Source organism: Anolis carolinensis, chromosome 3, assembly GCF_035594765.1.
Source record: "Anolis carolinensis isolate JA03-04 chromosome 3, rAnoCar3.1.pri, whole genome shotgun sequence".
In the NCBI taxonomy this organism is placed as follows: domain Eukaryota; kingdom Metazoa; phylum Chordata; class Lepidosauria; order Squamata; family Dactyloidae; genus Anolis; species Anolis carolinensis.
The window spans coordinates 62,626,127-62,650,263 of record NC_085843.1 but is presented as its reverse complement, the minus strand read 5'-3'; the positions used below and the strand labels follow the sequence as shown (position 1 = coordinate 62,650,263).

Sequence of the window (24,137 nt, the reverse complement as noted above, 5' to 3'; positions counted from 1 at the left end):
TTAGAATCAGATCCAAATAGAGATCCTGGAATCTGGAACACAGGTTTTCACTCATTAACGTGCACTGGGAAACCAATATTGGATTATATTGGGGCCGAGCTGTGGTGCAGGCTGGTTAGTAGCCAAGAGGTCATGAGTTTGAGGCCAGCCCATGTTGGAGTGAGCACCCGACAATTAAAATAAACAAATAGCTCTGCTCGTTGTTGACCTAAGCAACGCGAAAGACAGTTGCATCTGTCAAGTAGGAAAATTTAGGGACCGCTTATGCGGGGAGGATAATTTAACTGATTTACAACACCGGATGAGGAAGTACTCCATCAAAAAAGGACTCATTGTCACGGTGGATGATGAAGCAGCAGCTCCCCCTGTGGCCAGACGCAAGCATACCCTCACAAAGCCAGAAGCTGGGAAGTTAAATAGCCTCTATGTCTGTCTGTCTGTGTGTGTGTTGTTTGTCTAATGGCATTGAATGTTTGCCATATATGTACATTGTGATCCGCCCTGAGTCCCCTTTGGGGTGAGAAGGGTGGAATATAAATACTATAAATAAATAAATAAATAAATAAATAAATAATATGTATGCGTGGGTAATCCCCAGGCCTGTAGCGAGGGGGGGGGGGACTAGGGGTTCAATCCCCCCCCCAAAAAATTTTCAAAACCCCTTCCGAAATTTTTTTCTGGCTACGGCCCTGGTAATCCCCCTCCCCCATAATAACATATAATATTTGTAGTTGAGGTAAACCTTACAAAGAAGAATCACCCAATCCACTTTCAAACAGGTAAGTCCTATTCAGTGGGGTTTACTCTGAAACAAACTAGTATAGGGTTGAGGCTTATTACGTAATTCACTGTAAGTAATTATTATGGTGTTCTATGTTCATGGTGCCATTTGTATTTAAAAACTATGAACTAGTATACCTGAAATGGCCAATTTCTCATAAGATCAATATACTTAACATAGTGCAGGATTTGAACATGCTGAGGTTTAAGAAGACATTCTTACATATAGCTTGGCCTCAGCCAAATAGCACATGGAACAAGGGACCAGAGAGACGTTAACTTTTAATCTGTTTGGGGTCTGGTTTATCCAAATAAACCAACACATGACAGCCATTCAACTTCCATACATTAGAATAGGGTATTATGTACTTAGAGAATACTATTAATAACCAACACATCTTTTGCACCTAAAAAAATAGGAGGGGGGGTTAGTTGAGGTCAAAGAAGGCAGGGTTCTACTGTGATGATTTTGGAGCTGCAGAGTTAGTTTAGGGCACAGCCAGATTTTATTATTCATATTTCTGAGTTTCATTATAAATTGGCTAATGAGTACAGACCCTTCAGTATGAGAAAACATACGTTTGTATATGTGTTGCTAGAGAACAAAGGCAGGACGATGTAGTGGCACCCAGGTCCTGCTTCTGGACTTACCATAGATTAGTTTTCTGTGAACAAATTGTTGAACCATATGGGCCTTTGATCTGATCCTGCTTGGTTTTTGTTATGTTCTTCTATCAATTTTATAGTTGTTTTCCCCTTGCAAATCATAAAAGCATTTAGAGGAGAGCCCCTCATAAATTAGAGCTGAAAGAAAAAAATTATGTGACCTTATTATGAACCACAACATTTTTCTGTGTTACAATTATTACAGAGAATCCTACCCCTACAATTTAAACACAAACCAGACAGGAATGAGAAATGTCAAAAATCCCCCCTACATCCAGATACAAGTTTGCAGCTGACTGCCTGTTTCAACTATGGACCTTGGATCTTAATGCTTCTGTAGTTAATTGATGTTTTGCTTATTTAAGGAGTGTCCTGACCATATAACAAAGATCCCAGGACAATTCTAGAAGCAGCTGTTGAAAAGAGGAAAGGGGATGAACAAATTAAATCTTGAGTAGTGATCACTCTAAGTATAGTACAGTAAAAAAAACAACAAAAATAAAACAGGCACAGCTATATTTTAATAAGTTTCCAGATTGCTTGGGGGTAAACACTTAATCAGCCACCACACTTGAAATAGAGGCCGTTTATTGCAACAGATTTATGGTTTTTGAAGGCAGTGAGCATTTTGCAAACCTAAGTAGGAGAATAAATGCTAAATCATACATTTATATAAAGGTTGTGATTGGAGTGTGTGGATTGGGCATCCCATATCTCCTCATATAGGGTCTTCACATGTAGAATGAATGCAGTTTGACACTACTTTAATTGCTATGGCTCAATGCTAAGGAATCCTGGGATCTGTAGTTTTACAAGGTCTTCAGCCTTCTCTAACAAAGATTGCTGGAGATTCACTGAAATATAACTCTCAGAGTCATCACATAATCTTCAACATGTTATGGATGAAAACTGAAACATGTGGTCAAGGCCATATACAAATACGTGAAGGGAAGTCATAGGGAAGAGGGAGCAAGCTTGTTTTCTGCTGCCCTGCAGACTAGGACACGGAACAATGGCTTCAAACTACAGGAAAGGAGATTCCACCTGAACATCAGGAAGAACTTCCTCACTGTGAGAGCTGTTCGACAGTGGAACTCTCTCCCCGGGGCCGTGGTGGAGGCTCCTTCCTTGGAGGCTTTTAAGCAGAGGCTGGATGGCCATCTGTCGGGGGTGCTTTGAATGCGATTTCCTGCTTCTTAGCAGGGGGTTGGACTGGATGGCCCATGTGGTCTCTTCCAACTCTACTATTCTATGATTCTATGAAAGATGTTATTAGTGAAGAAGAACACACAAGCCAGGAGAGGCTGCAATAGTCTGCTTTTGACTGTGTCTTCAGCTTTTGCCCTTTTTTCTCCTCTCCCACTGGGTTGAGAACAAATTAGTTTTTATACTTTGAACTCCATTTCCAGCAATTCAAATAAGGTGAAGAGAAAGGGGAAAATAAGGACCTCATTGATGAGGTCCCCCATGCCGATTCACCTGTCTCCATGGTGAATCATTGGGGCAGCCAGCAATCCCTGCGCCCCACCCAGCTGGCAGTGATGCTTCCCCATTACACGTGGGGAAGCATCGCCACATAGCTTATTGCAACAGTAGCCCTGTTGTTCAAAATGGAGCACGGAGAGGCTCCTGTGTTGCCAATACAGTGTCCTATTACACTGCCACCCCAGTTGAGCAACAGAGCCTTACCAGAAGTGAGACTATGTCGTGTGATGGACAGCATAGGGCTCCTTCACTCAACTGTGGTGGCAGCATCCTCAAATGTTAAAAATCTGTTATGAGATCATAATGTTATGTTATGAGGTGGATGCTCTTAGAAGGTAGAGCTTAGTGTGCAAAGTTGGCCAACCCCTGGAGCCGTAGCTTGGTGTAAAATAGTACGGTCTCTGAGCCTATTATTATAGTATGTAAAAGATATGAAAGGAAGGTTTAATATTCTAAGGATGGAAAACTGTTGGCTTCCAGAAGTTTCAACTGTTTCCACAGAATTAAAGCCTCACCATTCTTTTTTGCATTCCCCTTGCCACTATATGTCTCCTTCCAAATCTCAATTTTGTTCAACACTACCGCTCTGTTCATTTAGACTCCTTTACCTTCCTTCTACTCTTCACCTCTCTTTTCTTTCCAATTCTGCATTATCCATGTATCTGTGTGGTTTTTCTGGTTTGTTTTGTTATTTCTGTTTATTCCTTTCCTTCAGATCTGTTCTCTACTTGTATTTCCCTCTTTCTCTCCAGCTTTCTGTTCCTCTGTGCATCTGGGCTTGATTTCTCTTTATTTGCTATCCCTTCCCCTTTTCTCAGAGTCTGTTTTTCTGTGCATTTGCCTTTTATTTATTGTTGAAATGGACAGGGAAGGGGGTGTCTCTACTTTCTCCATGAAGTCAGGTTTCAGTGCTCATTGGCTGTTTTTCTTTCTGGCCTTTGCAAACAACACACCAACTTACTTTGACCAACCCTTGAGTACTATGAAACTGGATTGGAGGGAAGAGTGCATTTAGATTTCTTCCATCTGGAGAAAAAAAGATGGAGAAGGATAAATACTTGGAATTCCATCATGGTAACTGACTACTTAACATGCATTCAGGGAAATCCAAAGAAATGGCAGAAAAAAAGAGGATTAGATTCCATGCAGGAGAAAGCATCCAAGCCCTGTTTGCCCAGGTCAGAAGGTGGGAATGGTTATTTCTTTTCCTTTTTAAAAATTTCTAGTTCATTTTGCCATTTTAAAACTTGGTATTATTCTTTCCTTCCCACTACTTCCTTTGGGAGAAAATTTACTATGTATGCTTCAAGGCTGTATTTTCCCCTAAAGCAGATCAAACACAAACTTTTTTTGCTCTACCAGCAGAACTATAACAGCAAAGTGATGGCAATGGAAGCGCCCACCTCTGTTACCATGAGGCCTCCAGCTGTGGATAACCTCTAACTCCAGGCCTCCTCTAAGCGTAGGATGGGATTTTATGCTTAGTATGATAGCTAAGGGAAAGCTGTGTAATGTTAGTGTTGCCAGCCATGCATAATTACATTTTATATTTGCAGCCATAATGAGAATTTTCCTTCAACTTTCTACAACCATCATGTTGTATACTTTATTCCAAGGTTTATCATAATTATTACTTTATATTTTCTTATACTAATGGATTTTTAATTAATGTAGATGTGGGAACACACAAAAACATTCACAGACAGTAGCAATATTAGAATAAACAATACAAGCACGCTTTAAAAAACCTTTTTGATATTATGTTTTCCATTGCTTCTTTCGTTTAAAGTGTTTCTATTTTGTTTTAATATCCATGTTGCATTACTTTTTAGTGTCTTATTAAATTTAATATTGTAGGCTTGGACAAAGCTATCAGTTTGTTGTGACTGCGCCTTCGGGGATTATGGTTGATGGTGATGGAATTCGAAGAGGAAGAAAAAACCCTCGTGATGAGGGTTCACTGGAGGAGTTGCGCAGGAAGCGACTTAGAGAGCTATATGGGGGATCTTCTGAGGAAGATTCAGATGGGGAGATGGATGCTGAGGAACAAGTGGTGGCTGGGGAAGCGGGCACTGAATGGGCACAGCCACCGGAGATGTCTGGGGATTTGGGGCCTATGGATACTTCTGAACCTGGGGTTTCTGCAGGAGCTGATCCCAATTGGGATGCTTGGAGAAGGGAGGATGGTTCTTTAAGTGTTCATGGGGCTAAGTGTAGGCAGGATGATTGGGACTCCGACGAATTGCTAGGTACTCCAGATCCACGAGCTCTAGCTGTGTGGAGTTCAGACTCTGAGTAGATTTGGGACACCTGGTGTTTGGGTGTGAGTGTTTGGTCACCCAGGAGGAAGGGGAATAAAATGGGAATGTTTGGCCACTGCACTTTGCGTGTGGCAAGGTGTTGCTGAGGCGCCATTGGGATCTCTGTGTTTCCATGAAGACTGGACTTGGACTATGATTTGAATCTGCTGATATCACCTAGCTTGGCTCTCGCTGTGTCTTATCGTGGACCTGTTTTGGATGACTGCACCTTCTTCGGACTTTGGATTGAATTTGACCTGGCTCTGTCTACTCCCTCTGACTGACGGCTACTCCCGGCTTCTGACTATTGGTTTGTCTTTCGGAATTTCTGCTGCCTCCTGACCTGACCTTGGATTCTTCTGACGACGGCTATTCATCATCCCTTTGAGGCTTTCGGCTTATCTGCACCGTGGAAGCAGCTTTATTGCTTTTCTAGTTTGTTTATTTTCCAGCAATTAACTCTATTTGTTTTCCAAAGCTGAATTGAAGCGTTAATTTTTTATTGAATGCCAGCATGGGAAATTAGCGTGACTCGTTTTTGAGTTATTATTGTCCAATCTACTCTCGAAACACTGAAAAGTGAAGTGTTTCAAGGATATTTCCTGTGTTTATGTTATTTTCTGGCTTATCTTCGGAATAAACTGTTTTGTATGTTAACTGGCGTCTGACTCTTGACACAGTTTGCCAGCTATAACTGAGTTTTTAAAATCTGCTCTGGATAAACATGTATATAAATACCAAATATTATCATATAACATAAGTGAAATCTTTCTACATCTTTGATCTCCTTAAAAATTGCAATTATGCACTTATCAACTTTAAAGTAATTCCCATTGTACTAAAGTGATCTAAGGTATGCAATAAACTGCTCTGTAAACTACTCTGGCTAAAGTACTGGAAGAAAAACAAAGATGAGAAGTACAGTAAATAACTGAAACTTGTATTTAACTCTCATCCAATCTGACAGGACATTGTAGCCCTCAAGACACATGATTTACTATGGAACTTACACAGAATTAGGCAGACAACGTAGATGTTTTGAATTTCACCTTAAAAGTTGTAAACAACATCCCCAGTGGTCAGCCATGTACAATGGTTGTCTGTTTTTGTTTTTTACCTGCTATGAATGGGTAAAACCTTGCTATTGACAGGTAAAACAATCAACAGCTCCCAATCCCACAATGTTCCTGTCTCAGCAAGCCAATAGTAAAGAGACATTGGGAGAGGGCTTCTCCTTCTCTCTCCTGCCCCCTCACTAATCCAAAGCATTTGGTTTCCCAAGTATTTTAAACTTATTTTATTTGCCTTCGTTTGCTTTTCAAAACTGAAATTGCAAGATGACTCCAAAATTAAAATTAAAACAAATGTGGAACAGCTATAGTGTGTCTTGGGTCCCTATGTCAGAACAAACACAAAGCAAGAATGAATAAAAATAAGTACTCTGGGAAGGCAGGGTTAGGAGGGTATGTGGAAGTACAATTGCAGGACCTTAAATTGGCACAATTTGCACAAATGAAGAAGAGAGCTATGATATTGAAGGTACTCATCCCGGTATGTATCTGCTATCTACTTAACAGTAGTGGAATAGCCGGCTCAAGCAATAAAGTCCTTAGGCTATTTTATTTTATTTTTTATTATGTTTTATTAGTTTCTATGTCTGGATGCCTGGAAACACATTTCTTCTATACTGAAAACTATCAACAACTTCACTACTCCTCTTGGCAGCAAATGTTTACATTGGAGATCTCTTCTTCCTTTCTTAGATTACCTATGGGGGAGTGCCAGGTGATTCGTATATTACATTCCCATCTCATAGCAAATAAAGGACATGAATGCAAACATTGCCAGAAATGACTGGATCAAATCAAGATTAATTAAGTCAAGCATCCTATTTCATATGTTGTCCCCACTAAGCCCTCAAACTAGGTATGAGTTGATAGCTCCCCACCCCAATCTGTTTCTCAGGCTAAGAGAGTGCAGCTTGTCCAAGATACCACAAACCCAGTAGATCTGTTTGGCCAATCAAGGATTCAAATTCTGATCTCCCAAAATCCTAAACTAACTCTGAATATACTCCTCTACAATGCTTCCTATCTATCCTTTTGTGTGTGTGTACCTTCACATCACTTGCTGACTAGTGGTTTCTTTATGACTTTATATGGTTTTCTAGGCAAGGAATACTCAGCCATAGTTTTGGTAGTTTCTTCCTCTGAAATATAAGCTTCAGCATCTGATATTAATTGATGAGCTCTTATCCAAGTACTATCCTGGTCTGACTCTTCTTAACTTCAAAGATTGTATGGGAACTAGTGCTTTTAGGGTATTTAGGATTCTTCTATCTCTTCACCCTATTGAATTATGACAATCTCTAACACAATTCCACATCCTCATCTTTAAAAAGAAATAAATTAACATCTTTTCAAACGGTTGCCTTTATTCATGCAGGAGTTACTCTAGTCACCCAATAATTTTCTTTTCTTCCTTTGCACTTTTTCCAGTTCAACAGCTTCCTTTTTAAGGTTTCATGACCAGAGCTCTACATAATATTCCATGAATGGTTAAAGCTCAAAGAGGTACTATTACATTGATTATTTTAGTTTTAAGCCCTTTCCCCAGTGAATTTACCCTCTTCACCCCCAACTGTAACACACTAAATTGAAATTTTCACTTGAGCTATCCACCATGACAGAAGGTTCACTTTCCTGGCTAGTGATCACTTGCTCTACCACAACAATGCATATATACAATAGTAGAGTGGCCCAATCTGCTCAAGTACTTTTATATGCTCTCGGGCTACCTTCAGTTTTGTTCACACCATACCTCACTGGTTAGGTTCCAGGAATGACAACGACTAGCTCAAACCCAGCCCCTTGCATATTCATTTCAAGTACAACTTCCATAGTTACATCATAACTTGAAATAAAAACTGGAAAGCTAAGGAACTGAAGTTATTCAATTGTTCAGAGCAGCTGTGGCCTTTGATACAGGCCTGTTTTCTGCTGACGCAGAGGCTAGGACAAGGTCTAATGGTTTGAAACTATGGAGAGTAGATTTGGTTTGAACATAAGAAACAAAAGAAAGAACATATTGACAGTAACAGCAGTTCAGCAATGGAACCAATTGCCTAGAGGGGTGGTAAAGTCTGAACAACTTCAAACAGATCCGAACAGCTACGTTGGGTGAGAGACCTGGAATAGTGGCACTGGAGGTCCTGAAATGCCTTGTTGAACGTTATCCCTGAACCAAAAATTATTTATCTGCAGAGATGCAATTATACTGATTAGTTGGAACATCTTGTTGCTGATTGTTTTCATATTACTTTACATTGTATATGTGCTTAGGTGCATCTCAGGGGACATGGGAGAAAGTGAGTGTCCCTGTTCCTGCAATTATAGACAGAGAGAACTATTGTACTGAGTACATATCAGGTAAGATGGGACAACAGTTTGAGATCTATCCCATGTTCAAGAATATTCTCATCTCATCTCTCAAACTCCATATTTCCTTATAAGTCCATCATCTGGTCTATTGCAACTTGCTACTGCTTAATACAAGGTTAACTGACAATAAAACAACAGTGATCTATAATTCAGTTGTGGATTAAAGTAAAGCAAAGAAGATATGAGCAAATCAAATCAAGTTATATTTGCACCAAATTAGTATATTTACATCAAACAAGTATATATTATATTTGTAGAACTATAATATATGTCAAAGATGTAACTAACCGACGTAAAAACTTGCTAGCACTTTAAAACAATATAATATCAATTATATGTTATTGATATAAATATACACAATATAATTAAAAGCTTTTCCTGAGTAGATGAAATAATTAAATTTGCTTGAGCATTACATTTTACAGTTAAGGACTCAAGACACGATTGCAGCCCATAATTTGACAGCACTGACTAACAGTTTTGCAGTTTTTACTGTGAGCCTATCAGAGTCCTCTAGAAGAAAATTCACATAATAATCAGCTGAGTGCCCAGAGTGAGATAACAATAAAGGAGTAATTAATTACCTCTTTCTGTGAGTTAGAAGATTGTTTGCCAGACTAATCTGCCATGTTTAGGTTTTCTTTTTAATACGATTTTCTATTGGGAATCATAGCCAAAGGAAAAGGTTTTCCCCTGACATGAAGTCTGATTGTGTCCAACTGTGGGGGTTGGTGTTCACCTCCATTTCTAAGCCGAAGAGCCAGCATTGTCCGTAGATGCCTCCAAGGTCATGTGGCCAGCATGACAGCATGGAATGCCATTACCTTCCCACCGGAGCGGCTCCTATTGATCTACTCACATTTGCATGTTTTCGAACTGCTAGGTTGGCAGAAGCTGGGGCTAACAGCGGAAACTCACCCTGCTCTTCGGATTTGAACTGACGATCTTTTGGTCAGAAAGTTCAGCAGCTCAGCAGTTTAACCCACTGCGCCATTGGGGGCTCCATCGGGTATCATAAGCCTCTGTACATTTCTTAGGGCATTGCAATACAAGGAATGGTAAATAGCGGAGCTGATGTGAATAACTTCTCCTATTTTCAAAATTCTTATACAGTAATTCTGAGGAAAAATATCTGGAAAATATATATTCTTCATACATTCCAAAGTAAATAGACAAAAGGAAAGAACAAGTTACATGTTTTCTTCTATGCCATTTCATATAAGATATGCAAAAGCTAAGTGGGTTCATAGACCGCAACTCGTAGGAAGTAGATAGGAGGATTGGTAGATAGGAAATAAAAACAAATAACCCAACCATTTTGGCAACCCACACTGCTTTTCAATGTTTCAAATCATACTTTATACTTAACATTCATAATGTGTCATTTTATGCGTGAACATTGGCCACAGATTGGTTCCTTACCCCATTGTGTCATGGTATCAAGGTCATTTTGTTTTCATTCTTTATTCTATCTTTTATATTTTCTTGATTTATTTTTTCAGTAATTTACAGTTTAAACAAATACGTTAGGAAAAATATTTTAGCAGTTGATGCAGTTTAAATGAAGATGTGAATGTAATGAGAAACAGAATTATTTAAAATAAAAACTATACATTTCTCATATCTTGAACGCAGATATTTTATACCAATGGCATTGATAAAGCCAAAATTTATTAGCTTTTGAAAAAGATTGTTACTGATTCAATGCATTTTATTAACAATTGTTCTTTTACAAACTATTTCAGTTTCAGCACATTTTTTAAGAAACCCAACCCATTTATGTATATCTAAAAAGAAGGAAACCCTCAAATCCCACAGATTATTAAAGATGTATCAAACCTTGTTATTCAAAGCATGAATGAAGAGGTTGTATTCTACTCTCTGACATTAACTGGATGCTCATAAAACAAGCCAATGCCTTAGTTTCTTCTCCAAGGGATGATATGAAATCTCAACCAGGGTAGCTTCAAAAATAGCTAAAGGCTGCCTTTGTGCTTATTAGCACCATTGGGACCACATTTTGTATCGGAGGCTTTAGGTTTTACCAGAGCAGCTCCAAAGAAAGTTGTTACCAGTTTGTATTCTGCAGTTCACAGGCTCTCAAAAAGAGCACATTAAAACAGTTAGAATCCCCAGGGCAAACAGCACAGATTAAGTAGCCTTCTCTTGCAACAGAATCCTGAGCAGACAAAGCTTGGTATTGTGTATTCACCACACTATCTCTTTCTAGCACTGAACTTTACTATTGTGCCTCCAGTTTTCTAGCTTACAAAGTGTTTGGGTCTTTTGCGTAACGGTTCAGTGGCACCACCATTGACATCTGTCTGAGTGTGGGAACTTTCTGAAAGGGGCATGGTGCCTTCCCAAGCTATTGGACTATTATATTAAATCTCCTTTTTGGAACTTCATCTTTTTCCTCCCTTCTCTCTCCCCCTCCCTCTCCCCCTCCCCCTCCCCTCTCTCTCTGACAAAATGGGGCATTTCTATTGCAAAAGACTGTTTTCTTTTCACCTGGGCAGATGTTATTTTCTTTACATTGTTGAAGAAGCTTTTAAAAGGTAATCATATGTGTTTAATAATGAATGTATCATTTTTCAAGCAGCACCAACTCTGCTTTACTGATTCTGATAGAAAATTGTGTATTAATAAGAATAAAAAATAAAATAATTCTATTTCAAGTGATCTTACTGAGAATTTAAAAAGGCATTGAAGTTCTCTAAAAACTTGCTTTTATCCTTAGACAAGATAAATAAAATGTGACTCATATATTGAACTTATGTATCTCAAATTAATACATTTTTTGAAAATACAAAAGATTGTTAAGCACTTACTATAAGTACAGAATCTTTCAAATTACAGAGCCAGTATTTTAATTAAACGCTTCTCATTTTTATTTTAAGCACTTATTTATATTTTCTGCTGAAATCCCTCTTGTTTGAATCTCTGATAACAAATATTTTATATTTAAAGCACAAAATGAAAATTGTACAGGGAATGAAGTGTAGTAGTTTTTAAAACAAAGTAATTCCTTTTAAACCAGTTATACCTGATTTAGAAACAATCACAGAGTTGGAAAGGGTCTCATGAGCTATCAAGCACTTCTATTTTATCTTGAGCTACCTTCAGCTATGTCACCAAACAGAATTTCCAGTTAAAGGATAAGTACATTTTTTCTCTTTGCCTGTAACAGAGACACTCACTTTCTCTTGAGGTGTACCCAAACACATGTTCAATGTACAGTAATATGGAAGCAATCAGTAAAAAAATGTATCAGCAAATCTGTACAATTGCATCTCTTCAAGGCCAGCAGATGATTAATGCGCAATTTAGGGATAACATTTCAGAACTACCACATGCAGCAGCTACCCTTACCACAATGCATACTTCATACCTGTATTACCTGTCCCATACTAAGGAAATGGTTTCAACAAAGTCAATCCATGCTCGCAACAAAGATTATATTGTTTAATCAGACCTTGGTCTTTGACCACTCCCTATACACTGAATCAACCCCAAAAGGGATGGTGCAAATTTTCCTTGTCCTATGATTTCTCAAGGAGGTGACCTCCTTTGATTTTATGCCTTCTTTCATGGCCACATTGACATAAATGACTAGCTTTACATTTAGTCTCTGTACCAACCAGGAAGGTGATGATCTCCAAATAGGAGAAATAGCTGAATTTGACCAAGAATAATTCCTGGTCTTATAGCAGCTAGTGTAACTTTGATTCTTAGAGGGAGCAACAAGCCAAAGGTTTTTTTTTAACAATACAGACTTTATGATAAACCTATATACATCATACAATAGTGCAAAAGTGTCATTAAGTACACATCTATTAAATGATTAATTATATTTGCATCTTACTTCTCCATCAGTAAGCTAGAAGTAGCATACATGCCTCTTTCACTTCCCATATTATTCTTATATCTAATTATGATATAAGGCTACTTGAGAGAGACAGATAGATGACAATGAAGGGAGTGCAACATCCATCTGGGGACTATAACTTATATATCTCAAGTTATAGTTCCTAGTGGACTATAACTTGGGTCAACATTTTAAATACAGCACACCATAGTTCACTACACTGAATTTCTTCTACAATTAATTCTAATTCTAATTAAAATTGGGGGTGTAGGTCACCAGCCTTTTTTATCTGATTTTGCTAGGGACTGTTACATTTTATCTTCATAGACTCCATTTCTTTTCATTCCTTTTGTGAACTTACATTTCTACATTTTCAACCTCTCCTTCATGCCTTTCTTACATTTTTTTGCATTAAACTACTAAAAAGTTATTTTTATGCAGTTGCATTGAAAATGTAAACAAAATACCTAGGCCAACAAATGAAGGTTCAATAGCTGTAGTAAGTTCCTCAAAGAGTTAGGAAAGTAAAGCCCCAGTAGAAAGTCAAGGAGAGGAAGAGGAGGAAGAAGAGGAAGTTGAATAAATAGAATGGAATAATTTAAACTTATTTTGGAAGCAACTGTATACTTTTCCTCTCCCTCTCTGGGTACACAATGACCATAGCGGCTGCAATATTACTGGAGACTTTGTTAATTATCATCACTTACCCAACCCTACTCTAGTTCATGGCTAGACAAAGAAACAAAGTATGATATATCTTATTTATAATTTGTAAAACTATCAGGGTCTGCAATACAGATGAAGATTAAAGGCTGATGAAAGGCATTCCAAATGAGATATGGCCATTAAGAGTACACTGTAATGTCCTTTGGATTGTGCAATGCCCCAACTGTATTTCAGTATTTTGTGAAGGACGTGTTTAGTGACTATCTGGACTATTTTGTTATTATTTACTTGGATGATTTTTTAATTTACTATTCTAATCAACAGTCCCATGATAAACATGTGCAGGTCGTTTTGCAGTGACTGCGAGAGCATCACTTATATGACAAGCTGGAGAAGTGTGTTTGACTTCCAGGAGGTGGACTTTCTGGGGTATCGAGTGTCAGTCAGAGGCATAGCCATGGACCCCAACAAAGTAAACGCAGTGTTATCTTGGCAGGCCCCAATTTCCCAGAAAGATGTGCAGAGGTTTTGAGATTTGCTAATTATTGTTGGAAGTTTATTCCTGACTTTGCCAAGTGGGCCGATCTTATTACCCAGTACTTACAGGGCAAATCCACTTTCCAATTGACTCCTCAAGCTGAGAACGGGTTTCAGGAGTTAAAGGCACGATTTACCTCCAAGCCTCATCCTTCAGCATCCCGATCCACGTACTCCTTTTATCGTGCAGGCTAATGCATTGGATTTGGCATTAGGCTGATGCATTGCAGTTGGAGCTGTAATCTTGCAACCAGACAGAGACAATTTGAAGCCTTGTGCCTACCATTTTCAACAGTTGACCATCTCAGAGAGGAAATACACTATCGGGGGAAAGGAACTCTTGGTGATCAAGGTGGCTTTTGAAGTGTGGCACCATTTGTTGGAAGGAGCAGTTTACCCAGTCGAGGTTCATACAGATCATCAAAATTTGGAGTACCTGCAGACAGCAAGGAGATTGAACCAACGACAGCAGCGGTGGGCTCTGTTCTTTGAAAGGTTTAATTTCAGGGTCAAGTATGTGACCAAATCTTGCACTCGGTAAGCAGATACTTTATCTCACAAGCCAGAATACTTGGAGTGTCCAGAGGAGACCGTCCCAACTTGTATCCTGAGTCCAGAGAACTTTGCAGCCATGCAGGATCAGGCATCCTTGAAAGAAAGAATCGTAAAAGGACAACAGCAGGATGTATGGGCCCAAACCCGTAAGCAAGGAGGGGTGTCCATTCAAGATGGTATGCTATGTCAGCAGGGTTGGATTTATGTTCCTGCTGGGCAGTGTCAGGAAGAGGTGCTACAGCCCTGTTATGACAGCAAACCAGCAGGCCATTTTTCGATTTTACAAGACTCTGCATCTGTTCCTTCAGGAGTTCTGGGGCTGAAGGTAAAACAGGATGTAGAATGTTATGTTCGGGCCTGTCCAGTCTGTCATCGGGCTAAGAATCAGCCAGGTCGACACCGGGGCTGTTGCAGCCTTTGCCAATTCCCTCATACCCATGGGAACTGGTGTCAGCAGATTTCATTACAGATCTGCCTTTGTCTTCAGGTCGTGATACCATCCTTGTGGTGGTAGATCTTTTGACTAAGATGGCCCATTTCATACCATGTGTGGGTACACCAACTGCTAAGGAAATGGCAGCTTTGTTTGTAGAGCATGTCTTAAGTTACATCGACTGCCAAGTGGTATAATCTCGGCTCGCGGCTCGCAGTTTGGTTCCAAGTTCTGGCAAGCCTTGTTAAAGCTCTTGGGGATACAGTCACATATGTCTTTCGCATATCACCCACAAACAGATGGACAAATGGAGCAGACAAATGCCACATTAGACCAATATCTGCATTGCTTTGTCAACTACCAGCAGGATAACTGGGTGTCCTTGCTGTGCTTGGCAGAGTTTGTGTACAATAATGCAGCGCACTCATCAACCAAGCAAACTCCCTTTTTGCCAACAGTGGCTTTCACCCACAATTCTTCCCTACAGTGTTGGCCCCTTCCTTTTTTTAAAAAAGTATTTTTTATTGAAGATATTTCAAATTTGGTATACAATAATATTTAGAGGGGAAGAGTGTAGTAATAGTTGGGAATAGATAAGGAAAGGCAGAGGTAAAGTGGAGGGGGAATGGATAAGCAAGGAAAGGGGGTGATTGGTAAAAGAGGGGGAAGGGTACTAAGGGTCAGGTTCAATGCAGGGTAAATATGAAGGGAGGGGGAAGGAAAGAAAGTATTTGCTTTGGTCTTCCGTTCAATGTTCTTGCATCTTTATCCCATAAAGAAGTTGCTGCTAACGGTGAGAGAAATAAGGTCGAACATTGTGAAAGCAACCCACTGCATGGCTATCAGCCTCCTCACACCAGACTCAAATCAAGGAAGGGCTTCATGAGAACCACCACTCCTCTTGATGTTCCTCCAGCAGCAGCAAGGGTGTCTCTCTGGGCAGCTAAACCTGGCAATTCTAACTGGATGGCCCCCCATGAGGATCTTCCTCCAGGGGCAAACTAAGAATGGGCAACTTGGAAGTCCCTGAACAGACTCAGAAGCGGATTGGGCAGATCTAAAGCAAGATGGCACTACTTGGAAGAATCATCCACCTTGTGTGACTGTGGAGCTGAACAAACAACTCAGCATATGTATGCTTGCCCACAATGCCCTGCCTCATGTACGGAGGAGGAGTTGTTTAAAGCTACGGACAATGCAGTTGCTGTTGCCCGCTTTTGGTCCAAAACTATTTAGTTGCTTGTGATTTCCTTTTTCCCCCCCATCATTTTGAAATGTATTTGTTGTACAATGCTTTTGACATGAAATAAATAAATCCCATAAAATTTTGTTGCTTCAATTTAACCCTGATTTCTGTTTCACCATCTTCTTTTAGACTCCTATTTGTTCCTTTTGCTTTTTCAGATGTTTATATATTCTTCTAGCTGTTTCCAATCTGTTCTTCATATAGGGTGCTTGTGTTCTTTTTCATATAGAAGGTTAATTGGTCCATATTCTTTATATCCAACACTTTTTCAAGCCATTGTTCTTTTGTCGGTGTTTCTGCAGTCTTCCAGTTTTTTGCAAAGACTATTTGTCTTTGTTTTGATCTAAATCTATTTCTGTGTCTGTCATTCCTAATAGGTAGTATTCTGGCTTTATAGGGTATTTTATTTTTATTTTTATTTTATTCCTTGTATATCATTTTCCAATAGTCCACTGTTATTTTGTAGGTCCACCACATACGGTAGTAGGAGCCCTCTTGTTTCTTACACTTCCAACATTTGTTTGATGTGTTTTATACATGATGCATATGTATATTTTAATTTTTTATTCAAAATTTGTTCTCATTCCGAAATTTTTATAGATAACGCTATATTTCTCACCCACTTTATCATGCAACTCTTGATCTCTTCCGTTTCTGTAGACCACTCAATGAGTTTGTTGTATATTTTTGTTATTATCTTTTTATTTTATTTTATCACATTGTCCCACTTTGTCCCAAAAATTTTCGGAGTTGCTAAATCCAATCTGTTTGTCCAAATTATAATGTTCTTTAACTTGTATAAATTGAAACCATGAGAAATTTCTGTGCCTTTGGGTTATCTTTTCTTGTGTTCTTACCTGGAGTTTTCCATTCTTTTTAACAAGTAATTCCTTGTAAGTGGGCCATGTTGTCCATCCCGGTAATCTCCTTTGCGATGGCTCTAATGGGGAGAGCCACAGAGGAGTTTTTGAGTACAAATTTCTTTTGTGTCTTTCCCATACTTTCATGAGAGCAGATCTTATAAATGATTCCCGAAGTTGTTCTCAATTTTGGTTTTCCCATATCACAGGTAGGCATGCCACCTAATTCTCAAATTGAAACCTTCCAACATTAGAATTTTTTCATTCTTTAGGGTGGACCAATCTTTTACCCATGATAGGGCACATGCCTCAAAATAAAGTCTCAAATCTGGAAGGCCTAGGCCTCCTCTATTTTTTAAACCTATCATTATCTTGAATTTTATTCTCGGCTTTTTGCCATTCCATATGAACTTCATTATTTTTTTGTTCCAAACACTGAAGATTTGAAAGTTTCAAATTATAAGTAAGTTCTGAAATAGATAGAGCAGTTTGGGCAATACATTCATTTTTATAATCGCTATTTGGCCTAATAATGATATTTTCAGGTGTATCCAGTTTTGTAAATATTTACTGATTTCTTTCCATTTCATATTATAATTATTTTATAGTAATTGAGCATTTTTCGCTGTTATCAAAATTCCTAAATATTTTATTTTGGGTGATATTTTTATTCCTGTCATTTCCTGTAACTTTTCTTGATCTTCTTTGGATATGTTTTTTGTTAATATCACAGTCTTCTTTTTGGTTATTATGACTCCTGCCAAAGAACCAAATTCTTCTATTTTTCTTATCCATTTTTATAGTATTTTTGGGTCTTCCAAAATACATATCACATCGTCTGCGAAAGCCCTCATTTTATATTCCTGATTTCCAATTTTTGTGCCTTTTGAGTTCTTATCTTCTCTTATATTTCTTAATAGGATTTCAAGTGCAAAGATGAAAATTAAAGGAGATAGAGGGCATCCTTGATGTACACCTTCCCTTATTGTAATTTCCTCTGTAAGTTGCCCATTTACCAAAATTTTAGCTTTTTGGTTATTGTAGATCATGTGTATCGCGTTTATAAACTGAAATCATGTATCCAATTCATGAAATAGCATTTTGAAAAAATTCCAATTTAGCCTGTTAAAGGCTTTTTCTGCATCGAGGGCCAATAATGCAAGTCTTTTTTATGATTTGTTTCATAATATTCTATTATATCTAGAATATTCTTTACATTGTCTTTCATGTTTCTATTAGGTAGGAACCCTGCTTGTTCTTCTTCAATCCAATTATTTTTTAAAAAAAATTAAATCTATTCACAAGAATACCTTGAAAATTTTATAATCATTGTTCAGAAGAGATATTGGGCAGTAATTTCTTACATCCGTACTGTCTGTGTTCTCTTTGTATATCAATACTATTTCTGCGGAATTCCAAGATTCTGGAGTCTCCTTGTTCAGTAGGGCATGGTTAAAACTTTTCTTTTAAAAGGGTTTCTTCTTCTTGTTGTACTCTCTTATAGAAGCTTGCTGTGAATCCATCTGGACTGGGTGCTTTATTGGAATCCATTTTCTTGATTACATTTCTTATTTCCTCTTCTGATATTTCCTTATTTAGCACCTCTCTGTGTTCTTCAGAATTTTTTTGTAATTTTTGATTCCCTAGGTATTCCGCAATCTTGTCTTTATCAATTGGATCTTGGGCATATAGTTGGTGATAAAAGTTCTTAAATTCTTCCATTATGTCATTATTTCGAAGTTACACTGTTTGATAGTTGCTGCAGGAGCTACTAGCAGTACAAGGAATACTGAAGGAACAGCTGGACCAGGCTAAGGATCCTTACAAGCATGTTGCGGATGCACTGCGGAAAACGGGTGTGGAATTAAAAGTAGTGATTGAGTATGGCTCTCCACCGTCATCTGGCATCTCAAAAGCCCTGCAAGAAATTGGATGCTTGGTTTATTGGACCATATCGGATTGTGGCTCAAATTAATCCAGTGGTTTTCCAGCTGCAACTACCAAGAAGCCTTCAGATCCACCCAGTCTTCTATCGATCCTTGTTGGTCTCTGCTGCTGATGTGTGTCCATATGGGGTTGACAGAGTACCATCACCCCCAATAATTAGGGAGGGTGAGGAGGAGTTTGAGGTGGCACAGATGTTGGATTCCAGACACCATCGAAGGTGTCTGCAATACCTCATTGACTGGGAAGGGTATGGGCCAGAAGAAAGATCTTGGGAGGATGCAGAAGATGTTCAACAATAAGTAATAAGGAACTGTGTAGGTCAAATAAAGAAATAGGATGGAGAATACCAAAGCTACAAGAATACTACGAAGCATTCCAGCTGAAAGCAATTTTGGAATTGGTAGAGGGAAAGCAAGACAAGGGGATAAGAATAGAGAAGGAAGTTAATAAAAGTCAAGGAGACTATGGAATCTTTACAATTAATTTAAAAAAGGGAATAGAAATAATAATAGGTCCAAGGTGTTGTGGATTGATCTTCTGATTCTGAGGGAGAAGGAAGACAAGTGGTGGAAAAGGCAGCACTTGGGGATTTAGGGTTATTTGGTGAGAAAGAGGACGAGGGAGGAGAGATAACAGATATGGCAGAGAACCCTACTTTTTTGGAGGGACAAAGGGAGAAAGAAGGCAGAAGAAGGTCAGCTAGCTTAGCAGAGAAAATGTTGAGCAATCAGACCTTGCCCTAGGATGTGCTGGAAAGCTCAGGGCTATAAATTAGCAGCAAGGTTAAAGCCCAGTGCTGGCTGCAACCATCTTACCTTTGAGAAAGAGCCTGAACCCAGCATCGTGTCTAGTGTGGAATCTCTGAAACTTCCTGTTGTTGGCAATTCATAAGCCTGTTTATCAAAGACTTTATTTGATGTCTGCTGCAAAGACTTTTGTTTTGTTTGCTTGAAGATTAACATTGAGATAGTACTTTCTGTTTTCTAAATTGCATTATCTTTATTTTGGCTGAAGTAAAGCTCTGTACTTGCTTTCACTTGTGTCTAAGGTTGTTTCTGGAGTAGAACTGGACAGATTGCAGGCAGCCATGACTTTACAGCCTTAATTAGCAAAGCTATAAATTGGTCTGTCATGGAACATTTGGAAGCTAAGAATGTGGAACTGCAGCAGCAAATAACTGCCTTACAAACTACTGTACATCAGCTGAAAGTTGCTTCGCACACAAAATGCCCAGCAACATTACCAGAGAAATTCACTGGCAGAAGAGATGATTTGCAAACATTTATCATGCTAGTGGAACTCTATACACAATTGTGTCCTGCAGCTTTTCCAACAAAAAATTATCAAGATGTCTTTCACCATTTCCCTGCTAAGTGGACCTGCTGCAAAATGGGCTACTTCTCTTTTGCTTCAGAGGAATCCCCTTCTGGATACCTGGAGTAACTTCCTGGAGGCAATGAAACAGACCTGGGGAGACCTATTACTACAGAAGACAGCCAACAGAGAGATCTGGAGGTAGAAGCAGGGGGAGAGTTCTGTGTTTACTTACAACACAGCCTTTCGCTTGCTGGCCCAGGACTTGACCTGGTATTATGCTGCGTTGAGGGATCAGTATCGGGAAGGTCTCAATGACACTGTATTGGATAAGTTGATTTGGTTCGACCCCCCAGCCTCCCTGGAGAAACTCATGAAGCTCAGTTTGTGGATTGATGGACAGTTGGAAGCCATATGGCAGACCCGTTCCTCCTGGGGCTCCCAGAAGTCAACTGCACCCTGATTTTGGACACCCTCAGTTCCGGAACCACCTTGCCTGGATTCTGTTTCATTAGAGGAACAGATGAAGCTGGGTGGAGTGCAGATGCGGCTCTCCAGCCAGGAAAATGAGTGTTGCCGCACTGCTGGCCTTTGCCTCTACCGTGGACAGCAGGAGCATTTCATCCGTAGCTACCCTGCCAAAAGGAGAGGTCCTGCACCATTGAGAAATGCTCATCCTCAAGTCTGAAGGGTCTCGGTGACTTGAGGGGAGGCGTTTTGTTCAGGAGTTCTAATCAAAGAGAGCCTACCGGTGGCCCATTAGTGGTCAATGTGACTCTGATTATGTCTTTAAGTTCCCCAGTGCAAGTAGGAGCTACTCTTGACTCTGGGGCCTCTAACAACTTCATGGACATTGCTTTTCCATTACAGGTTCTCCATGAACCCTGTCCCATGGAAACCAATGATGGATGGCTCCTGTACTCTGGACTGGTCACACACCAGACGGCACCTGTGCAGATGGAGGTCCAAGGGCACACTGAGATCCTGCAGTTCTACACTGCGGCAATCCCTAGCTTTTCAGTTGTGTTAGAGATGCCTTGACTGTGGAAGCACGACCTCTGACTATTGTCAGGATCACTGCTGGCCAGAGCACGTTTTGGCGGTGAGCAAGCCTGTTTCCAGTCCAGCGGAAGTGTGGTTGCTGCGAAATACCAAGACTTTGCCAATGTGTTCGACAAGAAGGAAATGGACCAGTTATCACCACATTGGAAGTTTGACTGTCCCATCAATCTGGTCCCAGGGGCCCGCATTCCAGCTGGGCGGCTTTACACACTGTCTGAACCGGAGCTGGCAGAGCTGAGGGATTTCCTGGAAAAGAACTTACACCGGGGTTTCATTCAGCCCTCCATTTCTCCTGCTGGTGAGCCGAGAGAGCCGAAACTCTGTAATGGACCTGGGGAGTTCCTACAATCTGGTGCAAATCCAAACTGGCGATGAGTGGAGGACCACTTTCCAGACATGGTATGGGCATTACGAATATCGCATGATGCCTTTTGGACTCTGTAAAGCTTTGGCGGTATTCCAACATTTTGTGAATGAGGTCTTCAGGGACTATTTGGACCAATTTGTGATCATGTACCTCAATGGCTTTTTGATTTATTTACAGAACCAGCAGTGTCATGAGGCCCACATCCGTGCAGTACTCCAGCATCTCCAAGAACACCATTTGTATGCCAAGCTGCACTTTTGACCTGTCCTCAGTAGACTTCCTGGGCTACCACATCTCACCAGAGGGGATCAGGATGGATTCAGCCAAGTTGGAAGTGGTGGTGTCATGGCTCCACCACGGAGCCACAAGGATGTGTAGTGCATCCTAGGCTTTGCCAATTTCTACCGGCACTTCATTTCCAAATATGCCACCCTGTCGGGCGCCCATCACTCGCCTCTTATAGAGCAAGGGGCCAGTCCTGTGCACAGCAGTGGCACAATAGGCATTCCAGATGCTCAAGAAGCGTGTCACTTCAGAGTCCATCTTGCAGCACCCTGATCCGTACACACTCTTCATTGTAGAGGACAATGCGTCTGATGTGGCCATTGGGGCTGTGCTGCTTCAACTGGCAGCCCAGGGATCACGTTTGCTGCCCTGTGTGTTCTACTCCCGTCAGTTGGGTCCTGCTGCCCATCAAAGCTGCGTTCAAGACCTGGCTCCATCTTTTGGAAGGGGCTGTGCATCCAGTGCAGGTACACACCAACCACCAAAAGATGGCATAGATGCTGACCTAGCACCAACTATGTTGGGCCATGTTCTTTTCCAAATTTAATTTTCAGTTATCTATGTTCCTCGAACCTGGAACCAGCAGGTGGATGCCTTTTCAAGGAAGCTGGAGTTTGCTGCTTACCCTGCTCATTTGGTCACCTCCACGATTCTGTGGCCAGAGCATTTTGCAGAAATGTACCCCACTCCTGGACTAGATCTGGAAAGCTTAGGATGGGGATAGGTTCTCCCACCAGCAGCTGCAGATGCCGGACAATCTCCTGTATAGGATTCAGGATAGTCTCATCTATCAAGGAGATCAGCTGTATGTTCTTACTGGGTCCTGCTGGTAGCAGATCCTGTGCCAATGTCATGACAGCCAGATGGCGGGACATTTCAGCATCCACAAGACTCTGCACCTACTGACCTGAGACTTCTGGTGGCCTTGTGTCGGAGAAGATGTGGCTCGCTATGTCAACTCCTATTCCATCTGCTGTTGGGTGAAGAACCAGACTGGGAAGCCCGCTGGGTTGCTTCAAACCTTGCCAATGCCCTCGGGTCCCTGGAGGGTGATTTCTATGGACTTCATCACAGACTTACTTTTGTCTGCTGGGAGCACAGCCATTTTGGTGGTGGTGAACTTGTTTTCAAAGATGGCCCACTTTGCGCCATGCCCCTGAGTACCCATGGCCAAGGGGACCGCCTGTCTGTTCATCTACCACATCTTCTGGCTCCATGGACTACCGGGGGGGGGGGGGATTGTGTCCGACCGGTGTCTTCAGTTTACAGCTCAGTTCTGGAAGAGCTTGTTGCAGAAACTGCTTGTTTCAGAACTGGACACAAGGACAATAGCATTAAAAATATGGGGGAAATGGGAAGATAAATTGATGTCATATTTATCAAAGAAAGCCCTGATAGGTAACTTAAGAAATTATGAGGACAAGAGTATCAAAAAAAATTGAAACACCTGGGATATAGTAAAATTAAAGATTTATATAACGAAAATAAGGAATTAATGGAATTGAAACAATTGGCCTACCAGGATTATGAGCAAGTGCTCGCCATAGAATACCCTATAGCACAGTCAGTGATTGCCTAATGAAATGTAAGTCATGAGAACATTACTTTGATTATTTTGTATTCAGTTAAGTATTGATTTGATGTTAATATAGTGCAATAATAGGGGTGCTATAGCATATCTATTTATGTATGATGATGTTCTTTTTATACATGTAAATATAGTGACAGAAACTTATCCCAAACTGGAATATTAAGTTATATTTAAAGGAACAGAGAAGAATCAATCACCTGTAGAAGGTGTTCCAAATACTGAAACAAGGAATACACCCGAGATACCTTGTTGTAACCTTGGTCACTGTGTAGAACTGTTCTTTGACATCACCACAACATTGGATGCCACACATGGTCCTTCAAGATATCTATAAGTGACTTTTAAATCATCATATATTGGACTATTGTGTTTATTTAGAGGAGATTGAGGTCTCCCGTTTGAAATCTATTTGAATACGGACGTTTATTCAGGATAGAGATAAGTTTTATCTTTATATTGTGTATACATATAAGCAATAAACCTGTTGTACGATAATACATTTGAAGTTTCAAAAATAACAACAATGTAATACTTTGTGTATTTCAGTTGTGGGTGGCCATTGAGCAAACTCAACTTCAGGTTCTCCTTGAGGTTCAGCTGTTTCATCCAGGGGAATCTATGGAGGATATCTAGGGAAGACCACCTGCATCAGCTGCTATTACCTGCATCAGCTGCTATCAGCTGCTACCCCATTAGGTAGCTCCTCCCTTTTGAATCTTTCAGAAGTTAAAAGTT

At 40.1% G+C, this 24,137-nt stretch overlaps 1 protein-coding gene across 2 annotated transcripts in view; it reads right to left on the bottom strand.

Moving 5' to 3' along the window:
• robo1 (roundabout guidance receptor 1) overlaps window positions 1-24,137 on the bottom strand; it is a 922,568-nt gene that overhangs the window by 462,605 nt on the left and 435,826 nt on the right. The window lies entirely within an intron of this gene.